Source organism: Artibeus jamaicensis, unplaced genomic scaffold (genome assembly GCF_021234435.1).
Source record: "Artibeus jamaicensis isolate MK-2021 breed Jamaican fruit bat unplaced genomic scaffold, CSHL_Jam_final contig_387, whole genome shotgun sequence".
In the NCBI taxonomy this organism is placed as follows: domain Eukaryota; kingdom Metazoa; phylum Chordata; class Mammalia; order Chiroptera; family Phyllostomidae; genus Artibeus; species Artibeus jamaicensis.
The window spans coordinates 11,851,609-11,863,136 of record NW_026521812.1 but is presented as its reverse complement, the minus strand read 5'-3'; the positions used below and the strand labels follow the sequence as shown (position 1 = coordinate 11,863,136).

The window sequence follows — 11,528 nt, the reverse complement described above, 5'->3', positions numbered from 1 at the left end:
TTGTTATCATCTCAGAAGACATGAACATATAATTCTCAAACCTCAATGCCTGCATGGTAGTGTAACAGAAACTTCCCTGGGCATAGGGATAGAATCCCAGACCTGTTATTTATTAATACAGCATAAATTAATAAATAAATCCTGTGGCCACAATGGTTGATTTTTAATAATAATGTTTACTTTACAGGATCTTGGAATATCAATGTAAAATGTGTATATGTACAGGAAACATAATATTCTGGAGAAAGGTGAGTTGAAAAGAATGGAGCCATGGGTTAGGCATGACTTGATCAAGATCTGGCCAAATGTGTAGAGGATGCTATTGAAAAAACATAACCCTAGAAAAACTTCACTTTCCCAACTATTCAAATCCTTTCCTGCCTAATGAATGTGTGAAACATAAATGTATAACCGAAAGTAATTCTATTCCATTTCCCATGGGAAACACTCATGTCCCAGACTGACCCTGCTTCTTGCTCCTCATCACTGGGCCTGTTTTATATCAATGGCTTCCCATCTTAATTAATGGCTCTATTGTCCACCTGGACACCTAATTCAGAAAACCTGGAGTCTGTCTAATCCCTTCTTCTCCCTCAGCATCTATATCTAATCCGCTACTTACACTGATTTACAGTCTTTCCAAATCTCTTTCAGATGCATCTGTTTTCCTACTTCTAATACACTACTGTTTAGAGTTTGTTTGGACTAGTCCTTTCCCAAGATCTTACAACCAATCTCCTTATACTGATCTACCTTGTGGGATGGCAGCAAAGTCAATCTTTCTAAATAAACATGTCTATCACATCCCCATCTTTTCAAGACAAATATAAATATTCCAGGCAGATTAGGTAACATTTGAGGTTGTATACGCACAAAATATCTCTGGAAGAAACTACCAGAGGCTGCCTCTCCGGAGAACTGGGCAGTTCATGAATAGGGTCAGTTGGAAAACTTTTTACCCTACATCACTTTTGTACTTTTAACATTTGTTAGCATGTAAATGTATCAAAATTTTAAAAGAAAATAAAAATCCCTGAGCTGGTTGAAGAGCACGAGGTCAGTGATTTTCAAACCAAACAAAATGCAATCAGAAAAAAAGGGAAGAAGAGAATAGCAAAAGCTAATGAATTTATCTGTGGGATGAGTATATTGGGAATTTACTTTACTCTTTAATGTTTCAAAATAAAACTTTAAGTATAAAAATAAACCTCAAGCTTGCCTATTTAAGTTACTTCATGACCTGCCCTCTGCATGTTTTTCTCTCGGTTCTAAACTCTCTCCATGTCTTCTTCCTTCTCTGCATACTTACACTTCTTCTATCCACACATACTTCTCTGGATCAAACTCTTTTCTTACCCATTTCCATGCCTTTGTCTACGCCAGTCATTTTACCAGTAATGCTCTTTCCTTCCTTGTGTAATGGACACCTATTCTTGGGATTTACGTTTCACAACCCCCTATAGGAAGAAGCATTTCCTTGGGTCTTTCTCACCCCTTCCAAACAGAGCTAAGCCCTCCCTTCTCGAATTTTTCACTTTTTACTGACTTATTTTGGGGGGGGTCTTATCACATTGTGGTAATTAGTATACCTTGTAAAACCCAACAACCAGGCCCCTCTTGGACTCTCTTTGCTTTACAGGGGTCTTCTGGGTTCTTCTCCAATTGTTTCCTGCCCTGGGTCTGAGTCTGTGGGAAGATAGGGTGTAGCCAATTGAAGTCTTCTCTCCCTCACACTCCAGATCCTGAGACCCTGAATTTTTTCCTCAGACATCCTCACTCGTGTCAGTGGCTGCAGGGACCTCTGCCCGAATGAATCCTCACTAAGTCTGATCACGCGTCATCTCAAGGGGTTGTCAAAGCCAACGGGTAGGTATTGGACAGAGTAGACAGAACCTGGACAAGCAGGCTAGTATCCACAGGTACGCGCAGATGGTCCTTTCAGTGTGTGACAGAGCTAGGGTGGGAAAGGTGCTGTGGTGACTTGGAGGAGACCTCCATTTCTCTCTTGGCAAAAATTAGTGGTGCACTTGGCTTTAATGACTTGCGTTTTGTATTGGGCTTCTCTTTAATTATTTTTTATTGTATCTGCAAACTCAGTCTTGCTAGGGCAAGAAATATTTTCTATTAATATGTGAATGCCTAGTACTTCAGACAGTATCTGACATGGGTTGGAATTTAATAAAGAATAGTTGAAGGAATAAATAAAGACTTATAAAATGCTATTAACTTTTTAGCAAATTTGCTTATGATAATACTCCCATCCTCTAATTTTGCTGATCTTCAACATTACTTTTTGAAGAATAAATGATTAGTGGTAGTATAACTACTAATTTCATAAAGCACTTGTAAACTGGCATGCACACACATACACCATATCATCTTCACAATAACTCTACAAGATTAGTGTTATTCTTGTCATTTTAAGGATGACAAATCTCATGTCAGTGAATTTAAGTAACTTCCCAAATTTACACAGCTAGTCAGAGGGAGATTTCAGATTTGTACCCAGAAACTCTGGCACCAGAGTCTTAAAACTCTAAATTGATCGAATTATGATAAAACTGCAAGAATTGCAAAGCATCCCTATAGTTTTGTGGTTGATTTCCAGGATACAAAGCTGGTCATTCTTTTAGAAGCCAGGGTCACCCATATAAAATCTTAAGAAGAAAATTTTGGTTTTCTAAAAAGGAACAAACTGTAATTTTAGAAAAAAATAAATGGTAGCTCTGTAGTGTGTAGACATAACTAAAACTATTTGATAAAAATAAGAATTTTGTTGTTGCTGGTATTAATATTTTTGTTCTATTTTTCTACATTCTATTTGGTCTACAACAGAGAAGGTCTTTGGGAAAACTGTAATGCAATACTTACCTTCAAGAGCAGGTGAAGCTGGAGTGGTGCTGGAATCTTGTTGTGTTGGTAATGGAGGTGGTATGGCTGGGCTTTGTCCTGTGCATACAATCAGAAGTAGATATTGAGGAAACTATCAACAAATTTAATCTTCACAACTAAAATAGCCTGATCTATCCCCAGTGTGCATAATTCATAATCTGAATCTGAAGTATAAATTTATATCATTATGCAATAGAAAAATTGTTATTAGGTGAGATCCTTAGGTGGATACACACACAGATGCAGCTATCTTCAGAACCACTTCTGAATATGTTATTTTTCACAAATGTATACACAATGTTAAATATATTTACTGGACTTCATTAATGAAAAACCCACATGCAATCAAATAACACAATTTATTTTCAATATGCCCTTAAATTATGAAAACTAAAATCACAGAAGCTGAGAGGAATCCTAATATAAAAAAAATCATCCTTTTTATTTAACTAAAAATTATCCAATGGTATAATAGTGCGAGAAAAGAAGGTTAAAATTCATAGGTCTTTTGAGGTTGAACAGGTACATTTTTCCCTGCCAAAATAAATGACCTGCAGTTAAGTAAATAATGGGCCAGAGGGAAAATATATTCAGCTTTGTAGAAGCTTGAAAGGTTCCCTGAAGTCTCTGAGCTTATTATGAACTATATAAAAACCCACAGTCATTTCTGAGGGCTTCCTTATCCTGAGTGACTAATTAACCAACACCATCCGGGGCATGAGCTGTAAACATTAACTAACATACGATTCTGTATGAAATGCCTCGTAAAATGTTTTATTGTTAATTTTTATTTCATGAGTTCCTGCTGTGCGGTACATTTTAATCCAGGAATCATTGTGGGCATACACACCTTCTGAAATCTCACTGACAGCTGGATATTATCAAATGTCAGCAGACCCGCCTGCTTACTGGAAGTTTTCCTTTTTTAGAATTCATCAAAATTACTTTGCTCTGGTGAATTGTGGAATAGCAAGCCGAGCAATTCAAGCTGCACGCAGGCATTCTTTGGTGATGAAAAGGGCAGGATTCTAAGCCTAGACCCTCATGTGAGGAAGAGGTTAACCTCTCTTCATTACAGGAGTTTCTTCTAGTTATCAGAGCCAATTGGTTGATTCATGAGTATGTTCAATTGTGCATAAAAATAAAGCATATTGTTTCATAATATGCAGGCCATATACCTAGAAAAATAGCAGTCCATATTATTATTACTTTTTTTCCTCATGAGAACAAAGATTTGATAGAAACATAATGCAACATGGAAGTTCCTTTTTTTGCAAGCAAAGTAAAGGTAAGGCTGGGCACACTGGAAAAGAAAAGTTTATCCCATGATTTTGTTCCAGCTAACGTTTACAAAGTGCTTACTTTGTGCCTGGAGCAATCTCAAACAATTTGGGAACGAGTCATGTGATCTTCACCAGAGTCTTAATGTGTAAGTATAATGTTCATTTTACTGTATGACACTGAGGCAAACAGGGGTTCAGACCATTCACCCCCTGAGGCGTAGGGCTGGATTTCCATGCAGGCTCTAGATTTGAGGTTTTCGAAGTGCTTCTCTGAGTGTCTAAGGCAAGCAAAGCATCATCTGTAAGGGGGTCCATGACACCGCTGGGAAGGGACGGGGGCGAAGAGCTTCCACCCTGTTCTCACACACTTTGCAAGTCAAGGGGAGATACACTTGGAAACATTTGTTCCCAAGTCTTGCTTGACAGCTGTTTTTGGAAAAAAAATATTTCTAAGGTAGGATGGTTTTGTAATTTTTTAAATCTAAGGACAATTCAAAGTTAAGGAGTCAATTAAATGACTAAAGCCTAAAGTACAAATGGCTGTGAATATAATTCAATTGTTTCTAAGTACTTAGGTTTTCAAAAATACTTTCACTGAATGGTGCCTGTTCAACCCAAGCTGTTTTCTCCTCTGTCAGATACTTCCATGCAGTAATAAGTATATAATCATAATCTTTATAGTCTTGACAAGCTCTTTAGGAATTAATTCAAAATATATAAAATTATTTTCTTGAAAAAATATTTATACTATGTGTTATAAAATATTCTTAGATTTTTCTGGAGAAGCTATAAAGTCATTATTTTATTTTTTTCAGTTAGTGAGCTTTTATCATGTACCAGCACTGAAGAACCATTAAACATCAAACCTGCCTTTAAGAAGTTCCCAATATACTGATTAAAACAGACTTACAGACAGATCATTATAATGCAGTGTGGTGATGGGAAACAATGTATTCAGAGAGGATGTTGCAGACGGATTCCTGGAGGAGATTAATTGTAATGTGCATTTAAAGACCTAAAAGGGGTTTGCCAGGTAAAGGGAGGTAGAGAAGAATGGATTCCAGGGAGTGAAAATCTGGTGAAAAAAGATGTCAAAATATGTACAACTATTAAAGCAAACAAACTGGTGCTTCTTCAGTGTGAAGTACAATATCCAGTTTCTATCAGAAATCCTCTCCAGCTATAATTGATTATATTATACTCTCCAATATGTCTGACTGTACTGTTGAAGCAGTGGGTGCAATGGGAAGTAGGATCAAATCAAAAAGAGAAAGAAGAACCCAGGTGGCTGTCTGCTTCTGCTCTCACAGTGACAGGCAGCCCTAGCAGGGCCATTATTAGCTCAGGACAAGTATTTGTGTAGGAACCAGGAGGCACCAAAACAAATCGGGCTTCTCGTTGTTGAACACAACACATGAATTCAGTACTGACTTACAGAAAAGTCTTTATTTATGCATATATGTATATATATTCAAGTAATGACAGAAAATACTACTGAAATTAGAAACAATTTTATCATGAATGAATATATTATATATAATATACAATATTATACAGGGTGGGACAAAAGTAAGTTTACAGTTTTGAGTATGTGAAACAAAGATTATTCTTACATTCTTATTTATTAATTATTGTATTAATTTCCATACAAATAATTCTAAACCTACTTTTGCTCCATCTTGTACAATATACTGTATCAATATCATATTATATTAATATAATTTTATATTATATTAATATGCTTATATTGATATAATATTTTGAAAGCAATATTTAGTATAAAGACTTTATGCTTAGAATCAAATGGATATGAGTTTCAGCCTCACCATTTGTAATCTGTGTGAACTTAAAAATCTCATGAAGATTCCAAGCATTATTTCATGAAATTAGAATAGTTTTTACTGTTGTTATAAGGATTAAGGGATAAAGCAGCCAGCACATGTAAATACTCAAATTATTAATTCTTTTCCCATTAATGAATTTACCGTTTATATCCCATCTCTTTTCATGAGAAGACTTGAAACAGACTTTTCAAGTAAGAAAATGAAGACATAACAAATAAAATTAAAATGATAAAAATAACAAAATTCATTCACAGGAAAAAGGATTATAATTTTATTAGGAGTGTATTCTTTGGAATTCCTGAGGATTGTTGTTACTCTTTGAAGGAAAGATTTAATTCATTGAAATTCACATTGGAACTCTAACGGCCCCTTCATTTTATAAACTATTACCTGAAAATCCCTCTGACATTCAAACATACTGAATTGGCTTTATTTTTGTTCCTTGAGTGATTTTCATTGAATTATTTCCATAAATTTGAATGGCATGTTTGTACGGTACCAATATTTTATTGTTTTGAGTTTTACATCTCATAGAAGTCAGTTTGATTGCTTTCGGTTAGTCAAATTTCGCTGGGTATAATACACAGTGTGCATTCCTTCTAATGAGCTAAATCACTTGATGTTTTCTTCACTTTGCTAGAAATAATGAATGAAGTTACTCAGAATCTCAATTCACATGGATGGTTACAAGTTGAATTCAGATGGCATAAGGCAAAAACCAATTTTCTACATTCAAAAGTTTAATTTGCCTAGTTTTATTTTTTTAATTAAAGATTCCCTGATTAAAAACCATTTCTAGAGTCCTGAATCTAACACCCCCAAATCGTGAAACAAATGTTGAGGATATTCGTTTTCTCTAATGCTTGCTACTTTATTCCTTCAGAACCCAGTGCATTTTCCTGGAGGTAATGAATGAGTAGGTACATCAGAAGACAGTGAACTCTTTGAAAGCCTTCAGTACTGAAAGCAATGAATGGCCACAGAGCCTGGGATAGAGAAGGTATTACTCTAGTAAGTAACTAGTGAGTTAAAATCCACTTAAATTTTTAAAAATATTTTATTTATTTATTTTTAGAAAGAGGGGAAGGGATGGAAAGAGAGAGGGAGAAAGAAACACCAATGTGCAGTTGCTTCTCATGCAACCCCCACTGGGGACCGGGCCTGCAACCCAGGCATGTGCCCTGTCTGGGAATCAAACCCGAGATCCTTTGTTTCACAGTCCAATGCTCAATCCACTGAGCCATGCCAGCCAGGGCTCCATTTAAATTTTTTAGAAATACAAAATATGAAATCATTATAAATTTCTATTTCAATTTGTTCTTTCATTTTCATAGAAGGCATTTGTAACTATGACTAAAGGTCAAATGGGAATATCTGAATTTAGTACAAAAAAAAAAGATAGCCAAGTTTGTTAAAGCAATATTACTTTTATGCACTGGGACATGGTCTCTAGTCTCACTATTTTTGTAACATGTAGAATAGTATTTTTAACATTTAAAATTGAACAAACATTAAAATTAAATAAAATATGGTTTTACATGTTAGGCTGAGATGTGATTGTGTCAGTGACTTTTACTAAAATAAGCACACCTTGACCTTCAGGTTTTCTTACTGAGAGTCTTTTTTCTTGCTTTGTACCTTTGGGCCCCTTACAAAATAAAGGGAGGGAGCCAGAGGAATTTATCAACCACTCCCCCCTTTCCTACCCCATCTCTCCTGGGTTTGCAAACGTGCCTGTGGAAAGGTAACCTCACCAATAAGGAATCATGGGAAGGAGTTCAGGAGTTTTATTAGGTGGGTGCATCAAGGGGGTTTTCACTGTAATCAGAGGCATTTTTGTATCTCCCTCTTGTGTGTTGCTAAATTCTATACATGCACTTTGAACTCCTTGTACTTGGTATTGTGGAGAGATCAAACAGTAAACAGGCAATTACCACTTGAGTCTCAGTTGTTTCAAGGTAAAATAACAACAACAGTGTCTGCTCCAGCTGAGTTATGGTGAGTGCTATGGACATAACAGCAAATATGAAATCACTGAGGGGTCCCAGTGAAGGTAGGGAAAGACCTTGGTGTTATGGAGCTTACATCCGAGATGGAGGAGAGATGATAAACAAGACAGATCCTTTCAGACCTCACAGATACAGAAACATGAAGACAGAGTGGTGAGGCAGAGAATGGCAGGAGAAATAGACCATGCTCTGGATAGGAAAGAGTAGGGCCTCCTCACAAAGCAGGACTCCTCTAAATAAATAGACGGAGCTTTGTGCAAATTAGAAAAGCATGCACTCTCTGGGTCTGTGCATGGTGGCAACTTTTGGCCAAAAGGATGGAGTTAGTGCAAAACTGAGAGGAAGCTCTTGCCCTGGGCAGCTGCAGCCCCAGCCCAAGGCAAGCTGTCTCAGGGAAGGGAGCAAAGGGCAGGGCCTTTGTGTGAGCACAAAAAAATGCACAACAGGGCATAATGTATAAAGTGCCCACTCTTCAAGGGGTAGACATTTGAGCTCTAACTTGAACACAAAGGAGAAAACCTCCTGAAGATCTCTGATAAAAGGTTTCCTAACAGGGAAAAAAGCTAGTCAAAAGCCTTGCTGTAGAGCAGAGACAAGCTCCTATTAGAGAATCTAGTTTATTTCACTGAGTTTGGAACAGACTTTGAAACGCTATTTAAGCACAATAGTAAGCTTGTGAAGGGATTAGTCTGAAATACAGGGTTTTTAAAAGACCACCGATGTTGTATGTGCAAAAATACCGTTTGTAAAGAAAAGGATGTGAGAGGCAGCAGGATATCAGTTGGAGATTATTGAAATACACCAGGTGAGACGATGTGGGCCTAGACTAGGTGGGTTGTAGTGGAGATTCATTCATGCAATAAGTATTTATAGAGTGCTTGCTAACACTAGGTACTTTCCTGGGATGTGGAGTTACAGTAGTGAAGACAAAGTCCCTTAGTTCACGGACCTGACATTCTACCCAAAAGACAAAACATATCAATTAAATAAGGAAAATGGAAATAAGTATTCTACTTAAAATGTATCAAGGAAGGGTACTAAGAAATGCTATTCAGAATAATAGGTGGTAATTTGAAATATATGGTCAATGAAAAACTTAGAAAGTATAGATAAGTAAATGAATTCAGAGTACATTTTGACTTAAGCCCAGTAGGAATTTTGAATAAATTTGCTGTGGGAACTGAGAAAAAGGAGTAAAGGGTGACTGATAATTTGACTCAAACATCTGGAAACAAATGAGAAGCATAATGCCCAGGTAAAAGGCAGCAAATATTCCGATTACCCAGTTAGACACTGTTTTTAGACTAATGAGTTAGTGATGTTGTCATTTGAATGATAAGTTCTCAAGTTTTACTGGAAGACTTATATATAGCACAGTTATTTCATTGTGTAACTAATAATATATGTTAATAATCATTAATTTTTAGATTTTTTCATTATTTTAGAAAAATTTAAGCAAATAGTTATTTAGTATTAATTGGCTATGTGACAGTAATATAAATGTGTTTAAAACACCAAAACCAGCAACTTCTTATATGAAAGAGCAGCCTCCAGGTTAAAATGTTCCTACTGGAAAGGTTTCTTTGCCTCTTGAAAAAAGCTTCCCTCATATTTCCATGTGTTATTATATATTTGCATATTCACTTTGATGGAAAGCAAGTAAAAGTAGCCAATACATATTTCATACATTCTTTTGATTAAAAATTATAAAGGTAGAATTTCTGTTTTTCCCTTTCATTTTCAATTTATGAAGTAGAAAAAGATGTTCATGGAATAGTCAACTAAAAAAAGGGAATGAGATTGATTCAAGATCATATCATTGTTCCCTGTATTCTTGTACTTTGATTATGTACCCTGCTGTTTAGGACTTAACAAAAATAGAAGGATAAATCATAGAGTTTGGGGATGTAGAAGGGACCTATGAAATCAGCTATTTCAACAACCTAATTTTTCAGATGGGAAAAAATGGTCTCTAGAAAAATAAGTGGCTTAACCAAGGTCTTACATTGAGAGCAAATCCAATTTAAAATTAAGGCTTGTTTTTTCACATATTTTTCCTATTTATTTAATACCTATTTAGAAAGTCGATGTAACTGACAATTTTTGATAAGTTATGATAAGTGACTTATAATCTTTGGAAGACTGAAAATATTCACTTCCTAATATAAAAAGTTATATAGTTGTCTTCAGTGCTCATGTTCGGTTTAACTTTAATTAGATGCTGAATTGACATCAACCAACCCATCAAAGAACCTCAGTGAATTAAGACTAAGTTCCTTAACACCTGAACTCATTGCCATGATTCTAGACATACCGTCAACTGGGATGTTTTCAAAAATTTTAGAATTACTAATGCTTCACTTTCCTTCAGTATATTTTTTCTAAACGATGTCACTTTCAACCCCACACCAAATCATATTAGTACCCAAGGTGAGGCAAGGAAGAGACACTACAGATGGAATATGCAGACAAACAGGTACTATTAATTCTATGTTTTTCTTTTAGTACCAAGGTTTTTTAGAAAAAGAGAATTTTTTGTTAAAAAAAGATTTCTAAGACCTATTGGATGATTGAAGTTTTAATTTCAAAAGATAAAAATAAAAGCTCTGTCATGGACTTTTCATGAAAGTGAGACATTGATGCATTTGTCCAAAGTTAGTGGGAAAAACTGAATTAAAGGCCCAAATAACCTACTTGCCATGGAGTCATCCAGTGAAATGTCAAACATCTGTGAGCTTTCAAATTCTCATTGATGAAACTGCCTGGAACATGGCTAATTCTAGTAAGTCCTCAAAGCCTAGCCATCATGTCTTACTGGATTCTCTTATATCCACTCCCCTGACAACTCTGTGCTCCCAGAATGCTCTGTGTACACTTCATCCTCTGACTCTCAATGCATTTATTTGTTTCTTTACAAATCTAGTTTTTTCTTCTCTATTTTTTCAAAAATTCTCACTAGACTATGAACACTTGAGAACAGAATCTGGAACATCAATATACATTTGGTAAAGGAAAATGAATAATTAAATGAATGAGTGAATAAGTGAGTGCTTCTAAGTGCTACTCTGTTATGCTCTTCTAGAGTGTCTGAATATGGACAGATTGAACTATGATATTTTTAGTTCTTGGTAGAGTGAAAATTGCTTCCAACAAAACACATGATGAAACTGTATACATTTTTTTTCAATTATTTGTGATCTCAGACCAAAGTATTCATTTTCTTTCTGTGAGAAGCTTTACCATTTATGTGTGTACGGGTGAAGAAACAGTCTTTCCATGAAAGTGGAACTTTAATGCATTTATGCATTGCTAAAAGTTCAAAGATGAAGAAAAGTTGCTTTGTTAAAACTTGATTGAGTTAAATAGCTCAACCAAAACAAAACATTGGTAATATATTCTGAATATCTGCAGGTCTGCTCAAGTGAAATTATTATGTTAGTTATCCATCGAGGTGTGTGTTTCAGCCTAAACAAATCTCCATCTACAGATCTAACTGGAAA

The 11,528-nt window shown here is 35.6% G+C and overlaps 1 long non-coding RNA gene across 1 annotated transcript; it reads left to right on the top strand.

Annotated features, from left to right (window-relative positions):
- The first annotated feature begins 1,860 nt into the window (after positions 1-1,860).
- On the top strand, positions 1,861-7,019 carry LOC128627351 (uncharacterized). Its single transcript, XR_008391523.1, has 4 exons — positions 1,861-1,919; positions 2,836-2,919; positions 4,233-4,321; positions 6,903-7,019. It is a non-coding gene; the product is annotated as an uncharacterized LOC128627351 (long non-coding RNA).
- The last annotated feature ends 4,509 nt before the right edge of the window (positions 7,020-11,528 follow it).